This window comes from Humulus lupulus, chromosome 4 (genome assembly GCF_963169125.1).
Source record: "Humulus lupulus chromosome 4, drHumLupu1.1, whole genome shotgun sequence".
NCBI lineage: Eukaryota > Viridiplantae > Streptophyta > Magnoliopsida > Rosales > Cannabaceae > Humulus > Humulus lupulus.
The window spans coordinates 29,216,183-29,227,342 of record NC_084796.1 but is presented as its reverse complement, the minus strand read 5'-3'; the positions used below and the strand labels follow the sequence as shown (position 1 = coordinate 29,227,342).

Below are 11,160 nucleotides of genomic sequence, written 5' to 3'. Positions count from 1 at the left end.
TCCCCCGGGTTAAGAATATTATTTTAAATAATATTATATTTTGTTTGTAAGTATTCCATGAGTTATTGCTAGCCAAAATATGAATTTTGTGATTTTAAAAGTCAAGATAAGACTTTCGGTCCTGGACCGACACAAAAACCCTGATCGGGTAAAAATCTCGGAAAATAAAACGAAAAATCATGGAAATTATATTTTGGGCATAAAATACATTCATAAAAGTTAAAGTTTGGTAAAAAATAATATACCTAAAAGAAAATGGAAATTGTAAGGCATTTTGTGGTAAATGCCTAATTTTGCCGAAATGGGGAATTTTATTCCATGAATGGACCTTAAGTTAAATTTTATTTTGTGGTTAATTAAATTAAATATGAGAGACATTTAATTTAATTAATTAATAGTAAGTTTGGTGATTAAAACTTAATGAGAGTGAAAAAGGGGTAAGAAGTCAAGTGGGCAAGTGGGTAGAAAAGCACTCAAGTGTTTTGTGATATTTTGAAGAGTTGTGTGAGCCATTCTAACCCCCAAATCCGACCACTCTCCCTCCCTCATTCACTCTCATCTGATTTTTGAAGACTCTCTCAAGTGTTCTCTCCATTTTCAACCCCAAGAACACCAAAGAAACTTGGAAGCTAAGTCTTGGTCTAGGAAGGGTTTTCCCTAAGGTAAAGTTTCATTAATCTAGACTTTTGTCAAGTTTTAATCATAGAGTTTCAAATATCTAATTACCAATGTTGTTGGGGGAAGTTGGTTAGGGTTTTTGAAAGGTTTTGGAGGAGCCAAAGCTAATAGGAAGGTCCAAACCTTAAGCAAGAACACCAAAGAGGTAAAAAGTTTACTTTTGATGATTTTGTTGTAGGGTTTTTAGTTTTAAGCATTATTTTGTATATCTAATGCTTAAAGTTTCTTGTTGGTGATGTAATAAGGTTATGGTAGTTGTTTAATAATTTTTATGATGCATGTGTATTGATTTTTGAAAATGGGAACCAAAACCCCCAAGGGTTTTGTAGGATACCCTAAAACAAAACATGTTTTGAGCTGTGACTTCCAAGGGGTCAAGCAGCCACTGTATATTGTTTTTGTAAAATTAAATTGTACTGTGATGTTGTTGAGATTGAGTACATAAAATTGAGCTTTTGAAACACTAAAAAATGTTTAGAAATGAGTAAGTTATGCTATTTCAAAGATTAGGTAAAAAACTGTTTTTTTCGTATTCTTATTTTCGGAACCAAGTTTGGACAGCCACTGTATAGGGAAAATGAACCCAGTTTTTTCTAAAATTTTGTGGACATATTGCTGGTATAACCTATTAGTCCACTGTAAAATTTGGTAAGAAAATATTAAACGGTTTGAAAGTTATTAACTGTCAAAGTTTGGAAAAAAAATAAGGACTTGAAAATAAGGTCATTTTTACCTCATTGTTGGAAAATGATTTCACCAATCAAAAATGCTCATTTTGACCTAAGATTTTACAAAGACCTAAATGGCATAACAAAAATGGAATTGGGAAATTTTGGTAACAATTGGGTAAGTAAATTTCAAGTTATGAACTAACGAAGTATGTAGTTAAAAATGTGAAAATTAGGTTTTTCACACTTAGTGTAAAAATGAGATTTTGGGACATAAGGTAAAAAGTAAAATTTTGTTTATTTCAAGATATAAATTGGTAAGTCTTGAAATCATATTTTTACTAAAATTACTCCTTTGAGTTTAAATGAATTATTTTTCTAGTAAGTAAAAATGATTAATTACTTTTGGAAAATTAATTAGTCAAGATGAGAAATTTATAACGGTTTTCCTAATTAAGACAAATTAGGCAATTTTCTTAAAACGGTTTTTAGATATTAAAACCTTAAGAAAAATGAAAGGAAAATTTAAAGAGTTTATTTTCTTTAAAAATAATTAAGGAATTTATTTGTATTTTCTGGATATAATACCGGCTAAAATCTTACATATTTTAACCGACTAGTCGAAAGTGCGGGTTAATAGAAATACCTTGAAAGAATAAGATTTTTAGCGGGTTGTGGGGAAATACCATTGTGATACTCGAGCCTAGGTATCGAGACCTTAGGATAGGTCTCCCCGAGACTTAGGGTTAGTCTCGAATATTTTGTATGACTTTCCTTAATAGGTTTAAAACCAAATAAGGATTATAAATCCTTACAAATGACTTTTATTAAAATGACCAAACTGCCCAAAATAATAATAATGAATTATTAGTGCCATAATTAATCCGAGTATACTGTATGGATAACTACAGTATTGGCTAAGCGTAATTGGACTGAACGTTGGAGGGTGAAAACTTGCTGAGCGCTAAGGACTCCAAGTAAGTCAACTTATATTGTATGGCTGCAACATGAAATGATTATTGTCTTGTATGTTAGTATAGGGATACATGCATATACATAGGCTGTCATAGAAAGTTGCTTAGAGACGTTAGTCTAGTGAGTGCTGATTTAGAAAATATGAACGGTAGAAGTCCGTCATATCCTAGACGGTTGATCCCCGTCACACTGCTTGATTTTATTTATGTCCGGTTCATTACCAAGTCGAGTGGCCATGAGATGAGGATAAGCTGGTTAAACCTAGGGGCGCCAAGATAAATGGGACCTAGGGGCCCTCATGCTTACTTAATCATTGGACGGTTAGAATCCGAGCAAGTGCTCTGATAAGTTATTCCCGGATAGCAGCCGTGAATATTGGCCATTCCGTGAGAGTGCCTAGAGATACTAGGGGTTGCCAAGATAGAGTGAGGTTGAACACCCTAGGGGCAGCTGCTCACCAGCACCACTGATTAACATAGAAGTCTCCGTAAAACCGTGTAAATTGGATTACACTCTTGAATAAGTAGCGATGCCCTAGGTAACACGATAGTTACCCTTGATGAGAATATTTATTGGCTAGATCTTAGTGTGGAGACTCGGTTCTCTTTTACAGATTAGCAATTATGTTGGAGGGCACGTTACACCTTAATTGTTGGAAATTGTCGAGCGTTGGTCTCGAATTATATGGTGATATAATATATCTGCTTGCTCTGGGATTTTCTGAGTGCAGGGATATAATTGTTGATAAGATATAGTTGTGATATAATATATCTGCTTGTTCTGGGATTTTCTGAGTACAGGGATATAATTGTTGATAAGATATAGTTGTGATATAATATATCTGCTTGTTCTGGGATTTTTCTGAGTGCAGGATTTTTATCTAGATGTGAATTAATTTATCCTTGGTTATTAGGCATGACCATAAGTTTGCCAGGACGCTTTAGCGTTCTTGAAATTGATTGTGTAGGGTCCGGATCCCTATTTCTCTACATGCTTTGTTTGAAAGTTGATCTTACTAAGCGTTTTCGCTTACCTAGTTGTTTCATGTTGTAGGTAAAAGCAAGGGCAAGGCAGAGCAGTGAGCGCTGGAGTCTTCCTTGCAAATGTACATGTGGACCGACCTTTTGGGAAGCCTTTTTATTTTTGGAAATGTTGTGTAATTTTCCTAAACTAGGCTCACTCTAATCTTTATAAAACATGTTTGTAACTAAATGTTAAGTATGGCCATACGACTTTTTAAAAAGTTTTTTTTTCTATGGGTTTTTGAGACATTTTGTTAAATGAAAACATTTATATTTCCGCATTATCGAGTCTTGAAAATCCGGGTCGTTACACATCCCTACATTCCTCATTATTTGTGCAAGCTTAACAAGGCTCTGCATGGCTTACCCCAGGCTCCGATAGCGTGGTTTGATCGTCTCAAGTGTGCCCTTCTTAGCTGGGGTTTTGTTCCTTCGAAAGCTGATATCTCTCTATTCATCTATCATCAAAACTCTTCTGTTATTCTTTTGTTGGTCTATGTTGATGACATTCTTGTCACTGGTACTTGCTCTAAGATTATTTCTCACCTGATTTCAGATTTGAATGGCATGTTTGCTCTCAAATAGTTGGGTTCTCTTCATTACTTTCTCGGCATAGAAGTCTATCGTGATGCTTCTAGTATATACTTGTCCTAGTCCAAATATGTGGCTGATGTCCTTCTCAAACTCAACATGACTTGTGCAAAGGGTTGTTCTACGCAAGCTGCTCCTCAAGATACCCTGTCTAGGGGTGAGGGGGAACCAACGGCTGACCCAAGTCTCTATCGCAGTACCATCAGAGCCTTACAATATTTGACCATAACACGTCCTGACATTTCCTACATAGTGTCAAAGGTTAGCCAGTTCTTGCACTCCCCAACAATGGCTCATTGGCAGACTTGTAAAAGAGTGTTACGATACTTGAAAGATACAACTACACATGGTGTTTGCTTCAAAGCTAACTCAGCGAGGCCACTCACTTTACAAGGCTTCTCAGATGCTGACTAGGCAAGTTGCCCAGATGACAGAAGATCTACAGGAGCTTACTGTGTTTATCTAGGACCAAGCTTGATATCGTGGTGCTCCAACAGACTATAGTTGCTCGGTCTAGTGCCGAGTCTGAGTATCGCGCATTAACTCATGTGGCTGCTAAAATTGCTTGGCTTCAAACTATTATTGGAGAAATGTGTATACTTGTTCAAGGAACACCAATTATATGGTGTGACAACCTTGGTGTTGCCTCTCTTGCTGCTAATCCGGTCCACCACGTTCAGACAAAGCACATAGAGATCGATGTTCATTTTGTGAGGGACAAGGTACTTCAAAAACAAATTGATATACGCTATGTATTAAAGTTTGAGCAGATTGCAGATGTGCTAACTAAATGATTATCAGTGGAGAGGTTTCTTAGATTTCGGGACAAGCTTAAAGTGGTGGTCTCCCCTTTCAGCTTGAGGGGGAATGTTGAGAAACCTTCTAGTAGTTGCAGCGGTGCCTTTAGTTAGGAAGCTGAGTCTGTTATATTTCAGTTGTAACACACCCTTTTCTTCAGAAATTAGTTGTAATCTGTTACTGAGTTGTTAATTCTCTACTTATAAATACAATCATTTACTCTTGTGATTCTTACGAGAGCTCATTCAATATCAATTCCTTCTTGAGTTTCTCTTCTCTTTTTAGTTTCTTCACTACCAGTAATTTAAAATTAATAGACTTGTATCTAATTAAATTCACTTGTGACCTCATATTTTAAATGTTTTAAAATTTTGGCCATGTCATTGCCAAAACAAAACAAAATTAGCTCCCTTTAAAGATATTGTCAAACTTAATTTCTTACAATCTGCTTAATTATATAATTTACTCTACAAACCCTATTTTTTTTAATCATAGTCAATATCCACTTTTAAGGCATTAACCCTTTAGTTTATTGCATGAAAAACATGTGTTAGGATCTAATTAGAACGAAACATGCATGCCTAAGTAATTATTATATTTTCGTGTAAGGAAGTTCCAAAATTGCAATGTGCTTTTTTATTGTTCCTTTAAAGGAAACATCAAGTTATTTATTGATTATTTGATACAAATTAAGTATTAAAATTAAAATAGTTAAAAAAAAAAATCCAAAATCCATCATTAGGGTGAATGTGATAGTCATAAATATAATCTAATGGCACTATATTTCTCCTCACAAAAAAAAAAGTTTTAAGTTCGAATCCCTTCAAAGTGTCAAAAACATCAATTTTAATAAAAAATAAATCTTTTTTAATGTATATCACCACATTCACACTATCATTGTCTTTACATAAAGATGGAATCAAATTGATCCAATATATTATTGTTTGTTTAGAAATAATTAGTCTTTTAATATAATCATTGAATTATATTGTGTTAAAATATTAACTGTAAATTTTTTAATTGTTATTAATTTTAAGTATTTTTTTATAAGAAATGAAATTTTATTATTGAAACTATAAAAAGACTACCATATCGGCTAAGAACACCTATTCCACTTGGCAATAGACCCTCTCAAAGGTTAGTAGAACTTGATTATCAATTCTCCAAACCATTAGTCTCAGTCTTTCATGCAATTTGGACTAGCCGATAAGCCTTTCTAATAGAAAGGATCCATTAGCATTATGTTGGGATTATGACTTTATAAGCATAAAGTAAATATTGTAATTTAAGAGAATACACAATATAACAATATACACAATGCAAAAATAATACAAATTAGATCCTGATAAAGAAATGACTTTTGTAAAAAGAAACCCTAGTTACATAAAATCATAATAAGATTATATGATAAACAATGGAGATGACAAAAATGCTTGACACAATTGAAATTATTTAAAAAAAATATCTATTCCTAGCCTCCCATATGAGATTGCTTGAAGCTGCTATAATGGTGGAATGAGATTGAGATTAACAAGCCTTGGTCTTCAAACAAGTCAAACTTTCTTGATGAAGATCTTGGAGAAAACTAGTAATCTTGATGAGCTAGAGAGAGAAAGAGAGGGAAGAGTGATCAATTCACTAAATTCTCATAGGAACCTCTTAAGTAGTGTAGGAACAATCATTAGTGTTAACCAATAAGATTAGAGCATTTTGAAATGGGTTTTGGAGCCAAAATAGGTAACTGTACGTCTCTGTATGGACGACCCACACGATGCGACTTGTAACACCCCAATTTGCTAATAAGGTTTAGGACCTTGATTAGCGTGCCTGGAGGGCAATAAGTGAATTAACATGTTAATATATGAATTTGAATGAATATGTGATTAGAATGCATGTTTAGGTGGTATAAATATGCATGTGGGCCCCATTTGTATGTTAGGGGTAAATTGGTAATCTTAGCCCGTTGAGGGCATAAATGTAATAATTGTGTAATATGATTAGTACCACGTGTGAGTGGTGATATTACTGTGATGCACGTGCCGAGACGGTCCTAGGGAGCTAATTAGTTTAAAAGTCACAACAGAATTAAATACCCGACTCGGGAGGAGCCTAGGGGTATTTTGGGAATTTTACACTTTGAGTTTGTGAGCTAATGGTTAATGGTGACTGAGTAATTTGAGTGACCATTAGTAACCATTAAGAGTAACAGAATTTAGATAAGGAAAATGGTAGAATTGTAGAAAAGGTGAAATGGCAAAAATGCCCTTGAGGTTTAGTTAGGAAAGGATTTTGAGAGAGGGGTAAAATGGTTTTTTGGAAAAGGTTAGATAGCTTCAGCTGAGGGAAAGGATGAATCACGTTTTACACTTAGTCATATTTGGTTTATGCTGGAATTTGAAAGAGAAAACTAGAAGGAAAGGGAAACAAGAAGGAAGCTGAAATTTGGAACCTAGAAGGAGAATCAAGAAGCTTGAGGCAACTAAAGTCAAGTATAGGCTAAGATTGTTCAGAGGTAAGAGTTTATCCTCTGTTTTTGTTTAAGTTTAAGCTTGATTTTAAGAGAGTAAGTGTGGAAATTTAAAGATAGTATGTCTGGTTTTGCATGGAAACTCAGTTTGGTAATCAAGGGGAGAGTGGCTTGAAGCTAGGATTGGAGAGAGTTCAAGCTTAATTCTTGATTGAGATAAGAGTTTTTAACATCTTTAAATTTTCGTATCTGATGTGGTTTAAGAATTTGGAAGCCTGGTTTACATTTTTCAAGCTCTGGTTTAAGTTTTAAAAGCTATGGTTTAAGTTTCTGAAATCTGAAACTAAAGTATGGAATTTGGGTGTGATTGTGTGTTTGAGCTTATTGTTGGTGTTTATAGGTTGTGAAATGGTTCATTTGTGGTTTTAAATTGGTTTTGGGATTTAGGTATGTGTTTGGGTTGAATTAGAGGTGTTTTGGCTCGGGAAAAACGCAGGGGAAAACCCAGAATTTTGGGTTCGCGAAGGGGCGCTGCGGTCTTGTTCTTTGGTGCCGCGGCGCAGGGCTGCATCAGGAGCAGGAAAGTTTCTGGGCGCCGCGGCCCTTAAAGGGGAGCGCCGCAGCCCTAGGCAATTTTCAGACAGTGAATTTTGCATTTTTTAAGGCTTTTACCCAGGGGCTCGGGAGATGTTTCCGTTGCATTGTTTTAGGGAAATAGGGGTCCCGAGAGTACGGGATTGGTTCTGGGAAGTGGTTTTGGTTTGGTTAGTATTAAAGGGTGTTTTATATGTGTTGTGACTAGGTTTTTGGAGAGGCTCGGGATAGAGGACCGTGCTCGTGACTTTGGTGCATTGGAAAGCTCGGGATACAGGTAAGAAAACTGTAGTGCCCGTAGAGCAGGGCATGGGCCCATAGTATTGTTGCAGGGCACGACCCTAGATTGTATTACATGTTAGGGTGTAGCCTTGATTGAATTGTTATATGATTGAATGTTGTTTGAGTTAAGCTATATGTGGTTATAATTGAATGAACGGCAAAGGAGCCGAGAACGGCAAGGAGCCGGGAACGGCAAAGGGCCGAGAACGGCGAAGGCCGAGAATGGCAGTGGGGCCGAGAGTGACATTGGGCACGCAGAGTGCACACCACTAGGGTGAGACCCCAATGGATACATGGGATATCCTTACGGTGAGGACCGAGATCCCAGGCTTTGGTAATGCTTATGGGACGGCATGGCCGTATACGTGTTTAATCTGATGGACTATCTGTTTATCTGTGAGTTATCTGTTATAATGGTTATATAATATGCGTATGTTATGTGCTGTGTGAGTTTTCTTGCTGGGCTGCGGCTCATGGGTGCTCTGTGTTGCAGGTAAGGGCAAGGAAAAAGTCAACCAGCCATGAGTATGAAGAGCGTGGGGCGGCGCGTACATGTTTGGCCTGTCCGACTGCTTTGGTTGGGGGCATTTTGAGAAATGGCTGTATTAAACTCTGATTTTGATGGTTAATTACTTGTAAACCTATTTTGGAATTGTAAATATTTTATAAACTGTATTTTGGGATCCCAAATATAAGACACTTGAAATTTTCAAAGATTACAGCTTTGATTTCTGTTTAATCACACTTTTGTTCTAAAAACCTCGTTTAGCGAGTTAATTGCACATTTTAAACTCACTTAGTAACGACTCTAAGGTAGTAGGGCGTTACACGACTCCTGGCAGGCAATGCATCACCCTCATGCATGTGACATATCGCCTCTTAATAGGTGATGCAACGCCGTTGCCACTGACTTTTAACCTCGTACATCGACCCAAAACACACCCAATTTTTTGGGTACTCTTATATACTCCAAAGAAATACTTTCGACCCAAAAAAAGATAATTTTTAAATGGCTACAACAAAAGTCAACCTGCTCTTGTTGACCTTAGTAAAATCATAATGGTTTTTGCACATCTTTATACTTGACCAATTTCACTATGTATATAACAAATCTTAACATTATCCCACTTGTTTAAATACACCCTCCTCTAGCTTGAACGATATTAGTGCATAAAATAAAGTACATTTCGGTTTGAACTTTATCTTAGTGAAAATACTATAAAGATTTATCGAAATACTTAGTAGTCTTAAAAGATTGAACCATGCACTCCTAGTGATAAAATCAGTAGTATCTCACACACCTCTACCTCATTAGTCATGTGTTCCTACTTTACACTCCTAGCTCTTTTTATGACATTGTTCTTATCCATTCGCGAATCATTCGGAGGGAAAACTTCTACTCTCTTGAGAGGTAGCATTGCCTCTAAATTCACATAGGTTAAAATTTTACAGCTTCTTTGCTACCTTTAAAGATGCTTGTTGCACTCAACTGAATTTCATTAAAAGCCTATGACTTAAGCCTTATGCCTGATAGCAGCCAACATTAACTATTCTAGATGAGACTCTAATTTGCTAATGTTGTCAACTATTCCCTTATCAACAACTTGATTTTACCCTTTGAACTCTACACTTGATGTATACGAGCTTTGAGTTGGGTTGCCATCATTAGGGAGTCTATTTGTTAAGGAGTTTTAGTCTCATCCCTTTATTTATAGAATTAACCAAAATTCTCTCTAGATGTTTGGTAAATGGATCCGCTAAGTTTTCACACGATTTGACATACGATATTGATATGACTCCCTCATTTATCAATTGTCTTATATATTCATGTCTTGGACTTATACATCTAGACTTCCCATCGTATATCATATTTTAAACTCTAATCAATGCGGCTTGACTATAACAATGTATCGAGATTGCTGCTACATCAACCACGGTTAAATGTATCTCCATCATGAGATCTCTAAGCCACTCAACTTCTTTGCTGATTGTCGCTAGAGCTACAAAATTGGACTCTATGATTGAGTGACATAGTCTTAGATCCCAAAAAAAGCACCCCTCCAAGGGTGAACAACCATCTAGTTGTAGATATATTATCTCATACACTGAATATCCAATTAGTGTCGGAATATCTTTGGAAACTTTAAATATTGGAGGTATAAATTTTTAGTCATTTTGAAATATAAAAAAACTATTTTTATGGCCTTCCAAAAACATAGAACAATTTTACTAACCAATAGATGCATGACCAATTTTCATATTTTTGAGGAGAGTAAAATTAAATTTAACACCTTGGAATTATTTAATAATTTTTAAATTTGAATAAAATTATATATTTAATTATTTTTCTTATATATTTAATTAATTTTTATAAATAATGTAATTTTAGATTTTGACGCAGCCTCTCTTAACCCAAAACTGATCCTAATTAGTTGGAAAAATAATGAATTTTTTCCCCTTTATTTTTCATAATGATTCCAATAAACGAGTTCATATTAATCATTGTAGATGATACCACACAACTATTTACTTTCCCTTTTGTGGATTCCATTAAGTTATATTTTAAAACAATCTAAATTATTTGTGATAATGCCATGGTAGTATCATTGAGTTGTTATTATAGTTGATTGGTGGATGTATTGTTATTACATACAGTATAATTATGACACAAATAATAAATATTAATAATTAGTAGTTAAAGCATACAAAACTACAAAAAAATTTTTGTTCTATTTGCTCAATAATTTGACATATGTGAAAATTTAAATGACATAAATTTTATAAAATTTTATTTTAGTTTAATCTAAATCATTTTTTAGTTACGTTATTATATTATTGTTACGTTATTATAATTTGTTGGAATATTATGTTATCATTGTATTCTGTTATACAAATCAATATGATTATAATAATAATATTAATTATAGTAAAAGCAAACACAAACTATAAAGATACTGTTTATTTTTTAGTTATTTTAACTTAATAAATAATTTAATTTAACACATTTGTTTTTTAGTTATCATGTAAGTTTGTATTATATAGAATTATTGAGTATGTTAAGATTTGTTATGTCATTTCTACATAT

At 34.6% G+C, this 11,160-nt stretch overlaps 1 long non-coding RNA gene across 2 annotated transcripts; it reads left to right on the top strand.

Annotated features, from left to right (window-relative positions):
• Window positions 1-514: 514 nt before the first annotated feature.
• Window positions 515-3,567, top strand: LOC133828895 (uncharacterized). 2 transcript variants are annotated; one of them, XR_009891367.1, is made up of 4 exons: window positions 515-662; window positions 745-823; window positions 2,258-2,323; window positions 3,375-3,567. It is a non-coding gene; the product is annotated as an uncharacterized LOC133828895 (long non-coding RNA). The 2 variants fall into 2 exon arrangements; XR_009891366.1 differs by lacking the exon at window positions 2,258-2,323.
• Window positions 3,568-11,160: the final 7,593 nt, after the last annotated feature.